This window comes from Anas acuta, chromosome 19 (assembly GCF_963932015.1).
Source record: "Anas acuta chromosome 19, bAnaAcu1.1, whole genome shotgun sequence".
NCBI lineage: Eukaryota > Metazoa > Chordata > Aves > Anseriformes > Anatidae > Anas > Anas acuta.
In genome coordinates this window covers 7,595,224-7,615,606 of record NC_088997.1, presented here as the reverse complement: position 1 = coordinate 7,615,606, position 20,383 = coordinate 7,595,224, and the positions used below count along the sequence as shown (strand labels likewise).

General features: G+C 44.8%; 1 protein-coding gene across 6 annotated transcripts in view; it reads left to right on the top strand.

The window, feature by feature from the left end:
* COL26A1 (collagen type XXVI alpha 1 chain) overlaps nucleotides 1–20,383 on the top strand; it is a 174,815-nt gene that overhangs the window by 95,024 nt on the left and 59,408 nt on the right. The gene's annotated exons all lie outside the window — the stretch shown is intronic.

The window sequence follows — 20,383 nt, the reverse complement described above, 5'->3', positions numbered from 1 at the left end:
GTTCCGAAAAAATGCTTCAAGAATTCGTGCTGTGAAACGTGAGGCTCTTGCCCTGCCTGCTCCATTCTCGCAGAGCAGAACTGAAAGAGTCGCTTTATTCCCGCATCCCACTTTCTGTAAGAAGAAGGCGTTCCTGCTCCTTTCCATGCGTAACCTCACCGCGCTCTGTACTTGTGGCTGAAATTAGATCATTTAATTGATTTATAGGCAATCAGTGACTGTAAATCCCTTGCATTCCTCTTAAGCCATTTATCGAGGACTGGGAGTGCGCCCCCTGAGCCGTGGTACGTGCTTCAGCCTGGCCTGGAGAGTCGGTGGCCACACTGTGGGACTAAAAACATTTACAACACCAGACTTGCTGTCCCGTAATGTCCTGTAACAGTGGAAGTGGGTGGCTGATGAGGAGTTTCCAAACAGGAGCCCAGGCAAATGCCTGCAGGCTGTGAAACCTGAACTGGAGAGCTCTGATGGTGCAGGTGACGGGCCAGCTCTGCGTTTCTTCTGTCTGATCTACTGTGATAACAGGAGGTAGAGGTAGCAGCTGGCTCTTCTTGCTCCTGTTTGAGATGAAGATTTGGGAATGTGGATATAAAAGCCACGTGAAGTGTTCGTGTTTACCTTTGTGTCATGCCCTTAGTTACTATAATCATGTTATTTGAAGCCTTTGTTGTTGCAGATCTGATCACTTGGAAAACGAAGTCATTTAGAATTACGGGTAGTACCTGAGCAGTCTTTGCTCCTTCCCAGATCGGCTCCTAGGAAAATACTGGAGGAGCAGATTACAGCTCCCAGTCCCCAACCAACCTCAAACACATCTCCCTCTGAAAAGAAGCAGGGAAAAGGCACACGGACGTACTGGGGAACCAGCGAGCCTCAGTTTTGGATCCAGCCATGCAGATGGGTTTGGTTGCTTTGTGTTCATTCCCCGTTCTGGTTATATCTTGTGAATTTCCAAGTAAAGCCCAGTGTGTTATCATCATCTGCACACAAAACCCTATAACCCTTAGTTATTAATTCCCTCTTCCCACTGCCTTGGCTCTCCATAAATCTTAGGCCTGGAATCTTTCTTCCTTTCTTCCCCCCCTGCTCCCACCTCTTTCCCTCTTTTTCTCTTTTAAATTAAACACATTCCAGAGAGAGGCCAGGAGCTGTCAGGAAGCTCTGCACTGATGGGGCTTCCTTTGGGATGTGCCGGCTGATGAGCCGCCTGCCCGCGCTTCCCCAGCCTGCAGCCATGAGTAAGGGAAGCCATCAGCCCGCGGCTTCTGCCCGACAGCCCCTTTGTATTCCTGGTTCGTTAGCAAAAAGTCAGGAGGTAACTGAGGGCGTGTGTAGGCAATGGTCTAAAATAGGGTTGCTGGAGATGTAAGGGACAAACAAATTGAGTGGCTGAGCAGCACTGCTGAGGTCCCTGCCCTGTGGTCGGACAACTCGCCTCTCCCAGGCTTACTGTTGCTGCTGCAGTGGTGTCTCTCTAAACAGGTGCTGATTTATTTTCTGTTTCACACAAAACCAAAAGGAATTCGTTTTTATATGGGGTGAAATACCCGAAGCTGCATATAACTGAGGCTTTATCTGTGCTGAGGGAGCAGAAGCCTCCTTTCTGCCATCTCCATGCCTGTTGTCCAGCCCAGTCTGGGGCTCGCTGTAGTCTCTGATGGTGTGGTGTGGGAGTCTGATGTTTAATTTGTCGAGGGCCTTTTATCAGAACCAGTGCTAAGCCAGGCTTTCTTCATCCTGTGAACAGACAACGGGTACTACTGGCTCAGTTTGAATTTTATTCTTTTTATTCAGGCAACTTCACTAATTTGTTAGAGTTGTCCTCAGTTTTCTCTGTCAGTGCATTTGTAGTCCAGTCTTTGTGTAACATGCAAATAGTAAGCATCCTTGCAGGTAGATAATTTTCACTTTTATTGTTTATAAAATCTCCATTTTTGTTTCAGATTATGCTTTGGATTCTTTCTCACTGGGTTTGTTTTGCCAATGCAATCATTAATCATTAATGCTTGGTTATTAACATGGTATCAACTAATCTAACTTAGTAAGCTTTCCATTTTTGATCAGGATTGTTCTTTTTCTCACTATTACTAGAAGATGAAGCAGACCTGCAGTGGGGCAGAGCCCTGTGGAGCCTCCTTCACTGCATCCTGTCCCTTTGGCAGGGAAATGTTGCTCACTGCTGGGTGATTCTCTGCTGCTTGCCCATATTCCCTGTAGCAGACTCGTGCAGGCTCTGTATCCTTACTTGTCTTATGAAGATGCCACAAAAAAAAAATCTAGGGCTAAAACCACACCAGAATGAAGATATGTGCAAACTAGTGTTTTGTCTCTGTCCTCAAGGGGCCAGGTATTTAATCAGGGAAGGAAATTAGGTTAGTTTGACACAATTTGTTCTCGATAGATGTATGTTGGTTATTACGTGATTTGATTGTTATCGTCCAGGTGCTTATAAATAGTCTGATAATGTAGTGTTGTATTTTTCTGCATATTGATACAGAAATGGCTGGTTTCTCTTCTCCATTTTTAAAGATAAGCATCACACTTCCTTCTGCCCAGGCTTCTGGTCTCCCATTGTCCTCCAAAAATTCTTGAACTTGACCATCAGTGGCTCAGCAGGAGATTCTCTAAGTGCCCTCAAAGGTACTGTAATCAGAATCTTAACTATTCACTTATCAAGGTGATTTCTAACAAGATTTTGTCCTCTGAATAACATGTTTGTGAGGGACACATTGCAAAGTGTCACGTTAAAACAAGGAAAACTTTCATTTTTTTAGTTTACAACACTACCTTGATCATCGTACCCAGAAACTCAGCGTCCCAGCTGGGTGAGGGCATACCAACTTTCCCCCCCTCCCTGGAAGAAAGCATATAAGAACCTGGGAAACTGGAAAGAGGATCTTAAGGACACTGACTGAAGTCAGCCCAAGTATGGCAAGGGAAAGCCCCTGGGCTGTATGTACTGGAGGCCTTGCTAAAAAATCACAATGAGTCAGCGGATATCCTACCTATTAATTTTGCACTTTGTGTTTGGGTTTACTGGATTCTTTTTACTGTAGCGCTTTAACACAATAACTGGTGCAAATGTTTTAACTTTCTCAAAGAGGTCCAAATTCTTTTAACAGATGAGTTGATCTTTTGTGCCAATGAGCGTATGCTTTAGTCTCTGTGCAATTTCCCTTTGAAAGAGTGCCCAGTCCTGCATGATAACAGCTGAAGGCACAAAGTAATTTGATCAAAATATCCAGACATCTTGAGGGATCTAAGGTTTGTCTCACCAAGAACCACTTTTCACCTTTCTCTCACTTCTTTGCCTAGAAAAAATAAGGAAAATACAATTAGTAATAATAACAATAATAATATTAATAATAAAATTATAATTTATATTTAGAAACTGGTTTTTCTCTTTGAATCCCTTTCTGGCTCAGCCAAACTCGGAGCCCGGCAGACAGCTGTGAGTTTGTACCATCGATTTCCATGTAAATGTTCCTCAGATAATTACCTGAGGGACCGCGTCTCCAACCGCAGCGTGTGGCCCGTAGCCAAGGCGATGGAGCTCTGGCATTGTGTGGGAAGGAGGGTCAGTGCAAATCAAACATGAGCTCCGTTCGCACATGAAAAGGAAATAAAACCTCCCCATGCAGGCATGTGTAGAAGCTTCTCGTTAGTCCCTTAGTTAAACATAACCAAGCAGGCAAAATAATGCTGACAAGAAAATGCAAGTATGTTTATTAGGCACACAGTGCCCAGCAGGTCTCAAACCCTTCTGTGTTGCTTTTTTTGTTAATGCTGCATCGGCAATCCTTGCTGCCTGTTTGCTTTAAGAGCTGAAAATCTTTTACGGGCTGCAGGCATGCATAAAAAGTTGGTAGCAATGAACATAAAAAGCAAAGGTTAACATATATCACGTAAGGCTGCGAGCTCCTTGGGTGAAGTGTGAACGCTGGAGTTCACGCTACGCTCCTCGCACAGTCCATGCAGAAAAATTGGTGCCTCCACCTGTGTGAGCTGGCTGGGAGGTCTGGCGCAGGGAAATGGGCAGTACCTGCTCTCTGCCTTCGAGCTTAAAGAGAGGCCAGGGTGGCTAGCTCGGATTTACATGTCTAGCTTTCAGGTGCCCAAATTAGTGCAAAGAAATCCTACATTTGCGACGTAGGCAGGGGTTGATTTCAGGGCAGTACGTCTGTCTGGGGGAAGTAGGATGTCAGTGTATGCCATCGTGTCCTGCCAAGCTGATAAAATCAGAACTGTCAGGAACAGGTCTAAAAGCCCTGGGGTGCTGGGCATGATCTCTGTGTCCAGAATGCAAAACCTTCGTCTGGCTCTTTTTCTACCAACAAGAGCAAAGGGGAAAGTCGAGTTTTCATAGCCAAATTGTTTGAGTGGCTCAAACAGTTGAAAAATGAGACCTGGTCTCAGGTCTCATCTTTCTCAGTGTCACTGTGATCTGCCAAGAAATTGCTGAATCTTGTTGTGTGTGGAATTGCTCTTTGTTATAATGGGGACCTGCAGGTGTGGGTACAGAGGTATGCTTGCACTGAACGGGCTGCAGGAGAAATAAAGGTTCAGAAGGCCTGTGTTATCTGAACTAATTCTTGTGTTTGCTTACCATAGAGACAGCGTCATCCTTTCCAGTAAGGAAAGTCGCAGCCCCCAACGTGGTGAGATGTCCCACGAGTCAGCTGAGAACCAGCTCGAGGAGTGGAAGGCAAAAATTCTTCCCATATAACGATTCCAGGCAGCGTAATCTAAATTTAGGCATTTAAGCCACAACTAAGTGGGTGCCCCCCGTGTAACAGAGCAAAAGGAGTGTGAGGAAGTAGCAAAGTATTTGTCCCACATGGAGACTAAATATCTGTTATCAGCAATCTCTCTGGCCTGCTTCCTCTGTTGTTTCTTTCTCTCTGGAGATTTGGCAATTGGATTGATTTGCTGCCTGACTCACTGTCCTAGATTGAGATACCGAGAACTGCTGACAGTATTAATAAAATTAGCATTAGGGAGGATGTTTGAACATTTGCCTTTGACGTTTTTAAGGCAGAGAACTGACATTTAGTCTAAATTTAAAAAGTTACTGAATTGCCTTTTTTTTTTTCCATAGTTTTCTTCTGAAAGCTTAGTCCGGAATTAAGAATTTTGGATTGGAAGTTTTGATCTTCCTTTTGACTGAGAATCTCTGGTTAGTTAAGGAAGCACTAGATATTGAACAGAGTTCTTGGGAGAAATATTTTCACAAAACTATAAGATAAATATAATACAAGTGTCTGTAGCAGTATTGTTTTATGATAGCGAGGGTTATTTTTTTTCTCTCAGGTGACACAGAGGTCAAGCTGCAATAATGGTCTTAATGTCAAAATCTAAGGACAGGCAAAGATCTAGTTTTTATTTTTCAAGAATGGTTTGCATCATTACTTTTAAATGCAGTTGCCTGGTCTTTAGGTTATGTGATTAACTTTTGCTCCCTCTGGGAAATGACTGAATTCAGGAGACATTTGTTTCGTTTCATAACTGCTCTTTGTCTATACATCTTGCACTCCATTTTCATGTGGTAAAGTTTATCCCCAGGTAAAAGCAGCAGGCTTAACGTTGGTTTTGCTCTGGTCTGCAAGAAGATAGCTTTCCAATAGCCGTAGTGTAAGCAGTTTGCAGTAGCCCTCCAGGTTTTCATTCAGGTGTTTGCCCAACACTTGTAGCTGCCTCACGTTGCTTGCTTGATGTTCCCGTTCCATAACCTGGAGCCACTGCGACCGCTCAGCATCCACGTAAAACGTGAAAGCGTTGGAAAGATCATTCAGGCCTTAACACTTGTTGGCAAGTTACGTTCTTTCAGAGGAGAAGGCAAGAGACTGCAGTTTATGGAAGTCCAGCTCTGATGCAGAGCAAGCACGCTGCTGAGTGACCTCCCGTCCTGCCTCTCTCCTGCCAGCCCGTTCCCGTGGCTGGGGGGAATATAAGCTTTTGGGGTTGGAATTGGCACTGCTTTGTGCACATATTGTTTTGAGACCATGTGTGCCGGCTATGCACTGTTATTTCCAGAACTAGATACCCTTCAGTGGATTTTTCTGTGGGGGAATTGTTGGCAGAGCTCACACAGAAAGTCTGTGCCACTCACGGCTGCACACGTGGCTGAGTTCCTCTTACCTTTGGTGAGGGCTTGTGCCAAAATCCAAAGGCCTTCTCCTGCTCCCCTAGAGACAGTGGTGCTTGTTCTGTCCGTCAAAAGGTTGCTATTCTCTTTTTTCATTTTTTCCCTTTCCCTTTCTCTGACTGCAGAAAGCATAAATAATTGTAGTGCTGAATTTTTGGAAGCTTTTCTCCCCCTCCCCCATTTCCTGAAAAGCTTGCATACGGAGTGAGACACTCATAAGCTTTTCCGAGATAAGAATTTAATTTATTTACGCTTCATTGTTCCAGGCATGGCTACAGACTGGTTTGGAAATTTGCTGTTCCAACTTTAACAGGTCACAGCACGGAAAGGAGCAGCTGGATTTTTCTCCAGAGCAGCCGTCAGCTGTTGGAAATCTCTTGATACTTCCCTGGCTTCTCCAGATTCAGCGTTAACTTCTCCTTCCTGTAACAGGAATTATGCTACGTGCTGTAGACTCTTTAGCTAGCAAAAAGGAGTAAAGCATAGAGGCTGTGCCATTGCATCTCCCTTTCACCTTTGTAAGGACAAAGCGTGAGAGAAAAGCACCGTCCAACTCCAAGATCTCCCACAGTTTCTGAAGTAACTTCTGTGGCTTGCTCAAGTAGGCAATGAGGTCAAAGTCAAGAAATGCAAACTTTTTGCATTCTATTACATTGCTTTTCCTTCTCACCTCTTCTGGTCTTAAAAAGAGCCTTCCCCATTACATAATCCAGTGTTCCAGTCAGATAGCCGAGCTTCAAAGGCAGCAGGCCCATTTCTTGTCTCACGCTGACTATATGGCAGTGTAATTCTGTTGGCTCCAGCGAAGTTACTCCCGATTTACACTGTTAGAATGACCCATATGTTAAATCTATATGATGACATATGTAGAATATGCAATATAGCCAAGTAGCCTTGCCATGAGAACTGTATTCCAGTGTTGCTTGGCTTTCTTTAGAACACAATGGGAAAAATGTTACATTGCATTAAGTAATAATTAATGTAGGCCGTGAGAGAGAGAAACTCCAGCAAGTTGTCTCTTTGATCTGCATGTTTTACTGAGAACCAAGTCAGAGTGGCAGAACTGGTGCCTGTTTCGCAGAAGTTGAGCTGTTGGTTGCCTGTCCTCTGGCCTCGATGCTTACTGTGATCTGCCCTTCCACACCAATTAAAAAAAAAAATGCAAGCAGATTTTCTGCTTCATCTTTCATGTTGTTTTTATCAGATCCCTCATCATAATGTTTCTCAGTACCAGCTCTGTGCTCTGAGTCACCGGTCTTGAATGTCTCAAGGCTGTGGGTGAACCCATTATAGAGAGGTTACACAACGCTGGAGCGTCCCCATGGCCATCTTACCTTCAGTCACAATCAGTGTAAGTTTTTTTCATATAACTAAAGCTCTTTACGGGAAGAAAAAAAAGTGGGAAGAGGAAAGAAAAGGGAAAAACTCCATACAGTTACCAGTGGTGGTTAGTGAACTTGCAATTTATGATCTGTGAAAAACACGGAGAAATAACTGGAAGTCAGGAGGGAAGAGTTACTAGCCATGACATCATTAACTCGGTTAACGTAAGACTTTATGTTTGTATGCATAGAATGGGAGAATTGTCTGTTGAGTTGATGGTAAAAGGTGTGGGTTCTGCTTTGGTGTAAGTTGCCATGGATCCACCTTTGATATGTCAAAATATTCCCTACCCTTTTGCATGGTTATGTCCTGGCAAGGAGAGTCTCAGCTCTGTGAGGTGTGACCTTCTCCCATTAGCCCTTCAGGTTAAGGTACGAGAGGGAGGATGTAAATTTGTTGTTAGCCTTATAGGCAGCAAGTAGCTGGAAGAAACTCAAATTGAAATTTCCAGGTTCATTTGATGCATTGTTGACTATTTTCAGGCATTTTATCTCTTCCCCATGTTCCGGACTCTGAGCTGTTCATTAAAAGGAAAGAAAGAAAACACAGTTTCCTCTAGTTAAGGCACTTAATCATATTTCTGATATCCACAGATGCACCCCCCTGAATGGCCTGCTGAATACGAGACTTCTAGCTCTCCCCAGAGGATATTAGGGGATCATCGTTCACACATCTAGCTTCTGTAATGATGTATGGGATTATTAGAGAAAATCCCCTTGTGCATCAGCAAACCTAAACTCGTGTGGTTCTTTTGCTTACGCATTTAGATTCTAATTCACAAAATAAAACAGCTGGACCAGGATAGGCAAGGCCAAGTTCTCTGGGGGAGTGGTACGTTGTATTTTGCTAGCCAAGTGCTCACAGCTTGGGCAGCGTTTTGTGCTTTGTCTGAACCTGAGGTTGTCTTGGTTCATGTGGGGGAAATGTCATCACAAAAAATGTTCTGAAAATGATGGCATTTAAGGTTCCTGTTCGTGTTATCTTATGAGGTGTGACTTCATTGCACAACTTTCCTCCTGAATTTTTTTGCGGCGTGCTCAGAACACCCCATGTCCCGGCCAGTGCTAAACCTACTTGCTTGTTAATTGAAAAATGATGAGGGGAATTGGTAGCCCTCTATAGAGTGAAGTATTCCATAGACATCTGGTGTTAGATGCATGTATCCAAGAGGTGAGAAATAGGAAAGCAATTGTCTGTGTCCCTGAGGAACTGTAACCCTGTCAGTAATGGTTTTTATTCAGGGAAAGCAGCAGGGAAGGTGCCTTCACTTTTGAAAAGCATGGACAGTGTTGGTATTGAGGCAGAGGATTTTGCTGCCTGTGCTGTGAATGGGAGAGAGCTGAGGACACATTATCTTATGTGAAGGGAAATGCAAACGGAGCGATCTGTCCTGTCCAAATGGCAACGGGAGGTGGCTGGGCAGATGCCTTTCAACCACGGACCAACTGAAACATCAACCAAGCTTCGGAGATGAAAAAATGTAATTTACCCTCCCGTAAGCAGAATGAGAAATCCATGTGCATTCCCATCCTATGATTTTGGGTTAATCTTCCACTGGCTTGTGATTTCTGAGGAGCTATAGATTGAATCCAGGCATGCTTGCTAGCGAACTCTAATTTCCGAGATGGGGGTATTATTTATTTATTTATTTATTTTTCTTTCAAATTCCTTCGCTACCAGAGGACACAAATGGATTCTTAGACACTAATTTAAAAATACTACTATTAATAACAACCTAACGTGTGCTATTTGCCAAAAGCTGGGAGTCAGCAATGATGAAAGACGAAACTGCCCCAGGTTTCTTGGCAAAAGCAATGTAGGCAAATATTTCAAAGGTCATTTCAGTTTTAAAATTTGCTTCCTTGGAGATTGTGCTGTGGCAACGTTTGCCTTCTAGATGTTATCAGGGAGCGCTGGAATTTCATAGTAACTGAAATTAAAGAATTTTAGGATGTAAAGTCTGGACGTTAAAGATACGGCCCTGCTGTCCCCAGTCCTGCTGTTCTCATCAGCCTTGCTGGTCTGACGGGCATTTGCTGAGCAGTCCAGTTCCAGCATTTCGCAGTCAGCAGGCTGCATTGCCAGCTCAGAATGATTTGCTTGTCCCCATTCTCTGGTAGTACTCTTGACAAGCCTGTCCTATTTGTCATATGTTGGCCCTTCAATAAGCTTGTACAGTTTTAAAATAAAAAACAAACAACACACAAGCCCTGCTTTGCTCGTGCACTGCTTGGCTTTGCAAGCTAAGCAGCGTGCTGCTATTCAGCAGCAGTGCTCCAGTAGCACCAGGAGAGCACTCGGGCCAGGGCCCTGTGCAAGTGCTGAACGAGCTCCGGCACAGCGGGAGCTGCCAGATGCAGGTCTGTGGCCCCGAGCATTCCTGGTTTTGCATGGGAATAACGGAGGCCTTGAAGAAGTGCTGCACTGATGGATTTGGCAAAACGCGTCTTATGCAAGGAACAGTTACTAACGGCAGAAAATTTTTCTCTCCCTGGTTTATTTCTCTTCTAGAGCAGGGCTACCCAAACGGTGTTTTCTGAGATCAGCTGTGTCTTCCTGGAGCTCTGCCTCTTTTTTACCACGCGTCTCAGGGAGAGTTCCTGCCTAGTGTGCATGGCCCTGGCACCGTGTGCCTGCTGCACTGAAGGCACGGGAGGAGCTGTCCCAAAAGACTGGAAGAGAGGGATGACATGTGGCTCGAGGGCTTGGTGACGAGATGCAAGCTGGCGTGGCTGTTCCAGACCTCCTGGCTGGGGATTGCCCTGCTCTGGTTGGGCATGGGGTCGACGTGTTTCTCTGAACTCAGGGCTGCCTTTGGGGGGGCTTTCTTGACGAGAGGTCGGGAATTGCCTGATGGCTTCCCCACATTCTGTGCTGTGTATTTCTGTCACTGGGAAACCAGTTTGCAAAGCCTTTGAGTCTTCTGTAGCTGAAGGATAGCGATGTAGGAAAACAAATATCTTCTTTTAAATGCTCCGAGCACCCTCTGATGCTACCCTAATATTAAAGTAGCGTAATGTAGTTGCAGAGTATAACACTTGTTGCTTTTGGTTATTAGGAGAGATGAGTCTAGCAATTCCAACCCTTTTTTTACTATTTTCAGCCTTATGTTCTGACCTGTAGTTCACTGGGTGAGCCAGAAGGCTGTGTCTCAAGCACTAGTAGGAAATATTATTTGTGCTTTTCATTACCCCACGAAGCTGCCACAGATCTCCCTGCCACTGCCTGGAGCAGCTCCAGGAGAGCTGCCCTTGGTGTGCTGGGCTCTCGCAGATTGCTGTCTCTCATTGGGGCATCTTGTACCTCGATGAGGGGAAGCGAAATTTTTTTTTTGGTAGAAAAAGAGGGTTTGTATGAGAACTTTAACTCAGAGAATGGCAGTGAAAGGAGACGCTGCAAGCTGGCCTGCTCTCCTACAAGTCACGAAGAGGCTACGCTGATCTGGGGTCACGAGCAGAGTGCCTGCTTCTTTGAGCAGAGGACAATACCCCAGGGTATGGTCGGGTTTCTGGGAGGTTTCAGCACCTACTCACCGGGCTTCTTTCCTTATCTCCCCCCAGCAATCGGAGGGCATGTGGAACACCTTTTTTTCACGGAGTCGAGCTGCGGATTGAAAAACCCACTGCAGTAGATTGTGAGCAGGTTTCTGTTTTGACTTTTCAATTTATATTGCTGAAGACAAATTTTATTAGTAAAATCTTGGGCAACTCAGCAATGGATTTTTAGGCTCTGACTGGGTGCCTGGAGCTGCATTTCTTTGAACTGTCTTTTAGAGGAACTGCAGCTGTATAAATGGATGAAGACTGTGGAAAGAAACTATAAATATGGCTTTATTAAGGTGGGTTTTTAAATCAAAGTAACTTTTTGAAATATTTTAATGAAGCTTAAAAACTATTTTCCAGTTCTTTCCAACAGCTATTTTACTTTTCAGCAATGGGGGGCATGGTATTGAGGGAACTGTGGCCTCTGCATACGTGGCAGTGGAAGTGGCAGTGCCTTTGCCGTAAGACTTTCTACCTTGACTGGACAGACAACTTAAAATGATCAGGGACCAGCAGGAATCTTCTGCTGCTATTTTTCAAGGTGCAGAATGCAAATAGGTTTTGCAGGGCTGTGCTGGGGTAGCGCTGTGTGTGCTGGGGGGTTAGGGAGTGAGGAACTGGGGGGGATTTGGAGGCATTTCCTGATGCCCTGCAGTGTTTCTCACTGTGGGCAGTGGTGGATTGTGCCTTAGCAGGAATGTGACAGGCTCACTCAGGATATGTTTTCTTGCTAAAAGTTAATTGGAAACAACAATTTAGCACATAAAAAATGTGCTAGCGTAGCTTAGTGATGGTTAGTGCATTATATTCCCCTCATGTTCTTGTCACAGACAGTTTAGGCTCTCTTTGCGTAAGTGCATGTGGCAGGTATCCGAAGCCCACAAGCCAGCGGGTACTTTGAGCTGGCTGTCCCGGGAGTTAAACGTGGGTTCAGTAAGTGCTGCTGAAACTCTTGTTTTCTTAGCAGCTGGGAGCTGATGAAACTGTAGAAGAAGCTAGGGTTTTGCATCGGAAAAGCCACGTCCATTTTAGGTGGAACACGGTTCCATTGCTCCATATCTTGACACCAAAGTTGGCCTCATTGAAAACCAGAGACTCAGACTGAAAATGACTGGCCAAGAGAGAGTGCAGCAAAGAGAGAGGACAGCAAAGGTGGAGGGGTGATTGGAAAGTCACTGTGAAACCACTCTGCCCCTCAGGGTTTTTTTTTTTCTGGCATGAGGTCATGTTTTAAGGAGAACACCAGACAAGGTTCTTCACTGAAGCCCAAGCCCATATCATGAAGGAAATCATTCAGAAAACTCTCAGCGGTAGTCTGAAGAGCATAAAAATAGCTGTGATGGAAGCGGTTTTCCTCTCGGTGCAGACACGAGGGTATGTGCACATGTGTATGCATCTGTGTAAATGAATGTGTAAAGAAAAGGCACTGGAGTCCATCACCCCGAGGTGGTCTGAGCGAGGGTTTCCATTCGGCAGGGCCTGGCACACAGGCCCTGAAGCAGCCACTGTGTTCTGTTTCAGGAGGCAGAGGTGTTCCAGATACACCACCATCATGGTAAAAATGCCTTTGTTTTTGGCATAAGGGTAACTACCCCTTTTTTGAGTGTCACATTTTACCCGTTTGCAGTTTCCTGCTTGTATGTTTTGGCTTTTGACCAGGACCTTGGGCTCTGTGTGCTCATATGGTTCTGATAAAACGTTGAACTTAGACAATACATCTTCTTGGACATTTCTTCCTGTTAGATTCAAGTGTGATACAAAGCAACCAGTACTTGATCAGTAGCAGACACTGTTTTTATCAAGCGTTGTTGGATGTTCATTAGCCATGAAAGGACTGCAGAAAAAACTTGCTGCAGCACAGACCAGTACAGGTAGGTGCTTCCTCCTTCGAGCCCTCCTTTGAGCCACTTTAGCAAAGCCCTAGGCTGTAAAGTTTGGTGCACTTCTGAAGTCCATGTTCACATACTTGGCTACAGCAGCTAAGCTATTTGGCTGGCATTTATCTTGCTGCTTTTACAGACTTGTTAGTCTGCTAAGAGAGATAAAAAGCTATGAGATATTGAACAGTGGCAGATGAATGGGAGTAGCAACCTCATTAAAAACCATCTCCTAGTTCCGACATTTTAGATACCATTTAATGAACACAAGCTCATTTTTCATGGTCTGCCCAAGGAACATGTGACCTCCATAACCACAGCGAACTTTGTCAGCCTCTGTAGTACAGTTAACATACTAAATATGCACAAAGAAAGGATGCATCACCTTTGCATTTAGTAGACAGGGATCTAAATCAGAAGGCTACTCTGCTGACATTGTCACAACAATCGTATCTCAGCGTAGTGGCCTGCCCGTAACCCTCCCCACCATGCTCTGTTTTCTGTGCTGCCAGGCAGCAGGCGTGCAGTGAGCAATGGGCAGGTCTTCCAGCAGCAGTGGTCTCCGTATCGCTGCACGTGAGTGCATGGATGGGTGAAACACACTGTGGGGAAGGGTAGGTGACATTTTGAAGGCCTGAAGTCACCTTGGAAATGCTGCGACGCAGGGTGCTTGGCTGCATTCTGCTTACTGAAGTGTTACAAGTGACTGGATAGCACGTAGATTATCATCAGTGGGATTTAACTTGCTTTGGGTTTTTGTCTGCCTTGTTAGCTTTAATCCTTCTGAAGCTGCTTGGTCCCAGCTTTTCAGGTGTCACACTGACAAAAACACATAATACCTACATGCATTGCTTGCACATTACACAGAGGAGCACACAAGAAAAAAGCAGTGTGCAGAAATACATGGAAGCTATCCAACTGAGTCGTGCCGTGTGCTGTTGGGAAGCCTGTAACACACAGGAAGATAAAAGCCACTCAGCCTTACAGACCACCATTTTCGGAGGTTTTAGCCTGACCTCTCTTTGTCAGGATCTGACAGACGTGTTTATCCAGCACGAGAGAGGCTGAGTGACACCGTGCGGACTTCTTTGTTCTCAGCTTTTTTATCTCTTTACGTCTCCTCTCCCTTCCTTCATCCGGTGGACTGAGATGAAAGTCGCATGCACCCCTCTGCAAGCTTCCTGATAGATCCAATTAAAATACCTCATTCTTGTAGCACATGTGAGAGTTGAGCCATTGAACCTATTCAGCTGGAGGGTTGCAATCCTAGAGCTTTTTTTCTGTCCTGGTTCTGGGATTACAGGGATTCAAACCTGAGATTGAACATTTAGACGTTTACAGGGAAGGCTGGAAAAACTTAATGTGGTGTTGGTTTTTCAATAGGTTTTCACACAACATGGAACTGAGTCTTGCAACATGATACCATACCTGCAGTAAATAAACGTGGTAGAATACCATTTAATTTCTATGTGTTGCACACCTCTAAAATCCGCTAGGCTATTTGAGCAGATGAAAAGCCAAAAAACAGAACTTTCTTCCTAATTTTCCAGCTGTACAAATCCAGCTTGGATATTAAAAAGACTGTCTTGTTATACATTTTCTGTCTGTTGTATCTTGACCAATTCATTAGAGTTATCAAAGATCTGGTTCTCAGAGCGTTGTAAGTAACAGTGGTGGTTTTCTTCATCATATCTCAATCCTCAAAGGCAAGAGATACTCTCAGACTAAGAATTGACTGCAGTTTTCTCAGTGACACTGAGACACACGATACACCCACACTTGATCTCTTTCCAGGTCTTGAGATTAGAAGGCAGCTGACAATGTTATTAATGACACGTAGGATGAGGGGGGGAATCGTTCTTATATTCCCTGTATTGATTGTTCTACTGATAATAATTAGATTTTATTTTTGCTAGTACCGTATGTATAGGGAACAAAAAGAAATGTACAACAGAGGTTCCGTTTTTTTGAAGCATCACTCATCTAAGCCATCTCTGATTTAAAAAATGAAGTTGCTTTTACAGAAACCATGCAAAACTGTTGTCAAGACTTCTATGAAATACTGTAGCGTCCTAATAATAACTTCTAGCTGAAAAATCTTGGCATCCTGCAGTTTAGGAAAGGGTTTTAAAATTCACCTTCAGTTTTTGGGCAACAGGCAAAACATGTGGCTCTGTTTAGGAGCTATTTTCGTTAAAGCTTGACAATACAGGATGATAAAATACAGCTGCATTGTTTAAACTTTCAATTTAATTTCTGGTTTCTGTCCAAGTTGTTTCATCAATATGGCGCCATTCATTTCAAAACAAAGCTCTTGGAAGAGTCTCCATTACCCCACCATTGATCAAGAGGGTGTTAAAATGTGGAGCCTAATTATGTTCCTGGCCTGTTTGGAATTCCAAAATTGGATTTTTATAACTGTCAAATTTGCAATCAGGGTAACTTTCCATGACAATTAGTCAGAATTATTAGGGCTCCTGTTGCCAGGGAGTTGTAACTAGTAGTGGCGTTTCACTTTTCAAGGTTCAGTAAGTGTCAAAGGCAACATATATCATGCAGGATGGCCATTTGACTACAACATTGTCTGTGCTTAACTGCACCCAAATGCCTACTACTGTTACAGTCATTTTTATCCATTCTCCAAGGTTGAGTTGTTGCCACAACCTCTACTGCAAGCTCCGAGGTATAATTAACTACTGGGTTCTGCCTTGCTGCAAAATGGGCCTTGTGAAACCGTGACGTGAGAAAGTTCGTCCTGAACATTTCACTCAAGCTCAGTTGGTAAGGGCCAGTACTCAGAAGGCTGTTAATGCTGCTGATGGTGGTTAATTATTGCTTTGAATCTTTAAAATAAGCTAGATATCACTATACAGCCCGTTTGGATGAATGGATGGATGCTCTCTCTTCTCAGTCCATCTGTTACCTGACTTGCAGGTAAAGCCATTCCCTGTGTGAGTAAAGCTACCCACAAACCTACCTTTTTCACTGTAGACCAGACTTTTGCAGATGCAAAACTTTATGCTGAATGCTGATGTATTAATGTATGTGTTCACAGAGGAGTAAATGCTTACCAAAACCTTTCTTTCCCTAATATGCAACATTTATTTCAGAGGTGTCCACTCAAGATGCCCATGATGTGTTGGCCTGTTGATGTCAACAGATTTTTGTCATCAACTTCAAGCTTTAGATCAAGCAGTAACTCATTTATGACCGTGTGTTTATCTCTGCACTTAGTTAAATGAACCGCTCTGCAGTAGCAGTATTTGCTTAAGATGCACCCCCCATACCGTGCCTGCCATTCCTCCCTCCCCTGCTCTGCCCTTGCTGTTCCACTGACTCAGGCATCTCTGCAGCCACATGCTTTAAATAATTGATCTTCCTGTAAAATAATAAATATGAGGGGTATTTAAATTGGGTTATTTTTCATCTCTCTTTCCCCATCTGGTTTACTGTCCATCTGTGTGGTATGCATGCACTCATTATGAAACCGGCGGCAAGTTTTTACACCAGTTAAGCTTAAGGAAGCCAGATCCTGCTTTTTTTTTTTTTTTTTTTTTTCCTACCCAATACCTCAAATGTCTCTGTGCCCACCGACATACATTGACCTGAATTGTCGTGTGACCGCTTTTGACAAGGAGATCTGGAATACAGCTTTACTGATACAGGGTCAAGGTTGTTCCAGCCCCTAGTCCTGCAGGAAGTTTGCCCTGGAAGGAAGAGGGCTTGTAATCAACTCAGTTTAATTAAATCAACCTAAACTAATTGTCAGCTAATAAAATAGTGTTGGTCAGCTCATAAAACAGAAATGAAGATTAAAAGAGTAGTTGCCATGAACAGGTGGTAACTCTGTTTCCAAGTTAGACCACATTACTCTCTGGCACGGGATCCCTGAGAATACCTCATATTCCAGTTTTTTAAAAAAATGTTTATGAAACTTATAAAATATAGGGCTCATTTTATAACCAATTTTCTATCTCACCTGCCAAGAGCAGTGGGGGTTGAGCCAGCACAAGGCGGATGCAGAGTTTTAGGCAGCTCTCCAGAAATGGATTCCCTGCGCAGGGCTGTGGAATAGATTTCTACCTTTGAGTGGCCTTTCTTTCTGCAGTTCTTGTGATTTAGTTTGCTCTTTCTTGTTGCTGTTACAGAAAAGATCATGTACACATTTTTTGATGTCATTGATCTCAGCCTGGCACTGCTGTGCAAAGAGAGATGCTTCCTATGCTGCTCCGGGGATGTGGTTCAACTCTGCTGGGTCTTCAGTCAGTAACAGGATCCCTCTGGAGCTGGCCCTTGGTGGTTCTGTTGACTCTGCAGATCTTGCAGAAGGCATAAAACATCTATCTAATTTTAACTGGAAGGGACTGAACTGGAATCATTATCTGCCCCTCGAAGTAGAACATGGTGGTTTGTAGTTTCTGTTAATAGCAGAATAATGAAAGAAAATTTCTTACATATTGGTTACTGTATCACTCTGTTAAGAGTGCAAAACTATGTCATTGTGCGGATTTTGTTCTGGCTTGCACTTTGAACACTCTGTGCTGATGCAAGGCTTTCTGTAGCGAAGTGCCTTGTTCACTCCATCTCATGCCCATTTTCTGCGTGTACCAGTTCCCAGAAATCTCATGAAAACCTCATTTGGTTGCTCATATGTTAAGTCCTCAAAGCTGGCGTTGGCACTGGACGGCTAGATTAATTTTCTCTTCCACATCAGTGGAAGATTACAACTGCTGCTCATGTAGAGGCAAAACTGCCCCTCTCCATGCAGCAGGAAAAGTCTTGCCTGGTTAAGCACTGTGTCTCTGTCGTGTTTGCAGAAATGCTCTGGTCCAGCCCGGTTGCTGCCCTGGCTTAGGGTATGTCCTCGATCCTGCTCTCTCCTCTGCAGCCAGAGATGAGCTTGCAACACGTGCTGGCATCACAAATGCTCACAGGAGGGTCTGTCTTCTCTGTATGGGGTTTTTCAGCAGAAGGCATCTCCTCCCAGCTGCCAGGGCTTGAGCAGGTGGGACTGGAAGTGATATGAGTGGTGCAGCACGTGCTGTGGTCAAGTTGGGAGCATCCCCTTGGGTTCCTGATCCGATTTGCCATCTCTGTGCACAGTAAGCGTGACTTGAACCCTGCATCTTGGATTAAACCAGGTGAAAAGATTCCTTCCACTGGGCAGCCTGTGAGGGACTTCCGTCTCTTCTGAGACAGAATTTCTTTAAGAAAAAAGAAACAGAATAGGGCTGGTTTTCATTCAGGGCAGTTTTCTGTTCATTTGTGTCTCCCATGCTTGCCCCAGCATTATGGAAGTGGCTGCTGAGAGTGACAGCAGCAGCCAAGTCTGCATTTCCTTCCCTCAAAATTAGATTTTGAGGGAAGTAAATTTTGATAGATGTTGGAGGAATGTAACACTGGTGTAAAGCACCGGCCCTCCAAGGGGAACTGTGTGGGTATTAGTTGGGTATTTGAGGGTCTTAAGGGCCTTCTGGCTTTGTCCAGATTTGCACGGGTGGAATTGCACAAACGTCTCCGAGTCCTGCCGGTGGAGATCGGAGCAGGGCAGTCAGCAAGCCTGCTGCTCGGCTTTCCAGGCACATGTGCAAAAAGATCCAGGACCCCAACCTAACCAAAACCATACTTGAAGCAATTATCTGATCTTGTTTGTTTGTTTTTAATGTGATGTTTCTAGACACTGGTACAACAAACACACTCTTGTAAAATCTTGTAACAGTTGTTTGTAGTTAGTATCTTCAAGACGACTTTGTGTGTGCTGATCATGACTAATGCACGGCGCTCCAGTGTGACCGTCATCCGCCAGGGCTGTGGGAAACTTTTGGTACCAAGACAATTATTTCCTCAGCTTGTTTAGCGTTTTTCTTTTTCCTTTTTTTACCCTTCTGTGTAGGAATACATAGATGCTGATGTGCTCATCTATTGTGCTTTCCAGATGAAAGTGCTTTGTGGCTCACAGACTTAAATAATTAGGTCTTCGCAGACCTCAGAGTGGTTACAAAGGCGGTTGGAGTCGGCATCTCTGGTTTTACACGTGGAGATAGAAAAATCTCTAGAGGCGAGGTAACCTCAGGGGCAGACCTGCTTCTCTGAAGTGTCCCTGGGTTTTCTGGACAGTAGGAGATGCTGCTGTGCTGGCACTGCTACATCCCTTTCCCCTCCTGACTTGGTTCCTTCCCTTCTCTCTGCCACAAATCTGTTTTTTAGCACCCACAGCAGCAGCTGGGAAGGTGCTGGGCTCTTCTCCCCATGGCTCAGCCAAAACACCGACTGCTGCTCTCCCTCCTTGAACCTGGGGCAGTTTTTCCTCAAAAAAACAAAACATTTTTCCTCAATCCTCAAAACAAAACAAAAACCAAAACAAACCCCAAGGCCCTCGTACATCTGACCAGAACGGCTTGCTGCAGCCTGTTCCATTCAGTAGGTTTTTCTGTGGTTGCATTTTTTGGAAGCATCGTTTCCAGCAGAGGCATGGGGCTCTTTTACAGGCTTATTTCAGCACTTCGAGAGCACGAGTGTGTGTGTCTGTGCCTGCATGTCTTGCTGTGGGTGGGAAGGGGGGGAAATGCTGGCACGAGCGCAAACGAGCCGAGCGGGGAGAGCGAAGGCGCTTTCATTCCTTACCAAGTTTTTCTCCGCAAGCTGAGTAAACTTCTTCTCTGCAGAACCGATGCTGCGCAGGGCAAGGGTTTGACATGTTCCCGGTGATAATTGCCTTGTCTCCCCCCCGCAGGTTCATCTGGCTGCCAGCACAGTTACTTTTACAACCAGGACCGTAAGTGGGCAACTTGAACACGAGGGAAAAGCAGAGCCTAAGAGCACAGCGGGTGCACGGCCGGGCAGGGGGCTGTGCAGCCAGGGATGCCCTTTGCTTGTTGGGGAAGCACTGGGGGGGTGTCTGTGGGGCTCTGCCTGTTGTGTGCACTCTTCCTTGCAATGAAAGCTCTCTGTTTTCACAGACCTCATCGTGCTCCTTGTTCACTTCTGATGGTGGTATTTTGAGAGGTGCCACAAGGAGTGGGGTCAGCCCGGTGAGGTGGTGCTGCAGAGCTCTCAGAGGGAATATGGCCATGACCTTGTTTGTAACTGCAGATTCTCCTCTAAGGAGACAGGCTCATCAGTCATCAGCAGCCTGCTGTCTCCTCACATCCACATCTCTTGGTGACACTCACATTGGTGCCTCTGAGCAGCATCTCCTGATAAAACTGAGGTGGTTTTCAAGGCTGAAGGGGGCCAGCAACAAAGCATCGCTTGGTGCTGCGTGGAGTGTGTGCCTCCGAGCCGGCAGGAAAAGTAGTGTAAAAGTGCTGTGGTGCACGTGTGAAAGTCCAGCCGAGGTTTTAAACTCGACTGTCAATCTCCATCCATGGTTAATCAAAAAGCAGCAGGGATTGATGCAGGAGCCTTTGTACGTGATAGCTGTGTGCAGGTTCTGT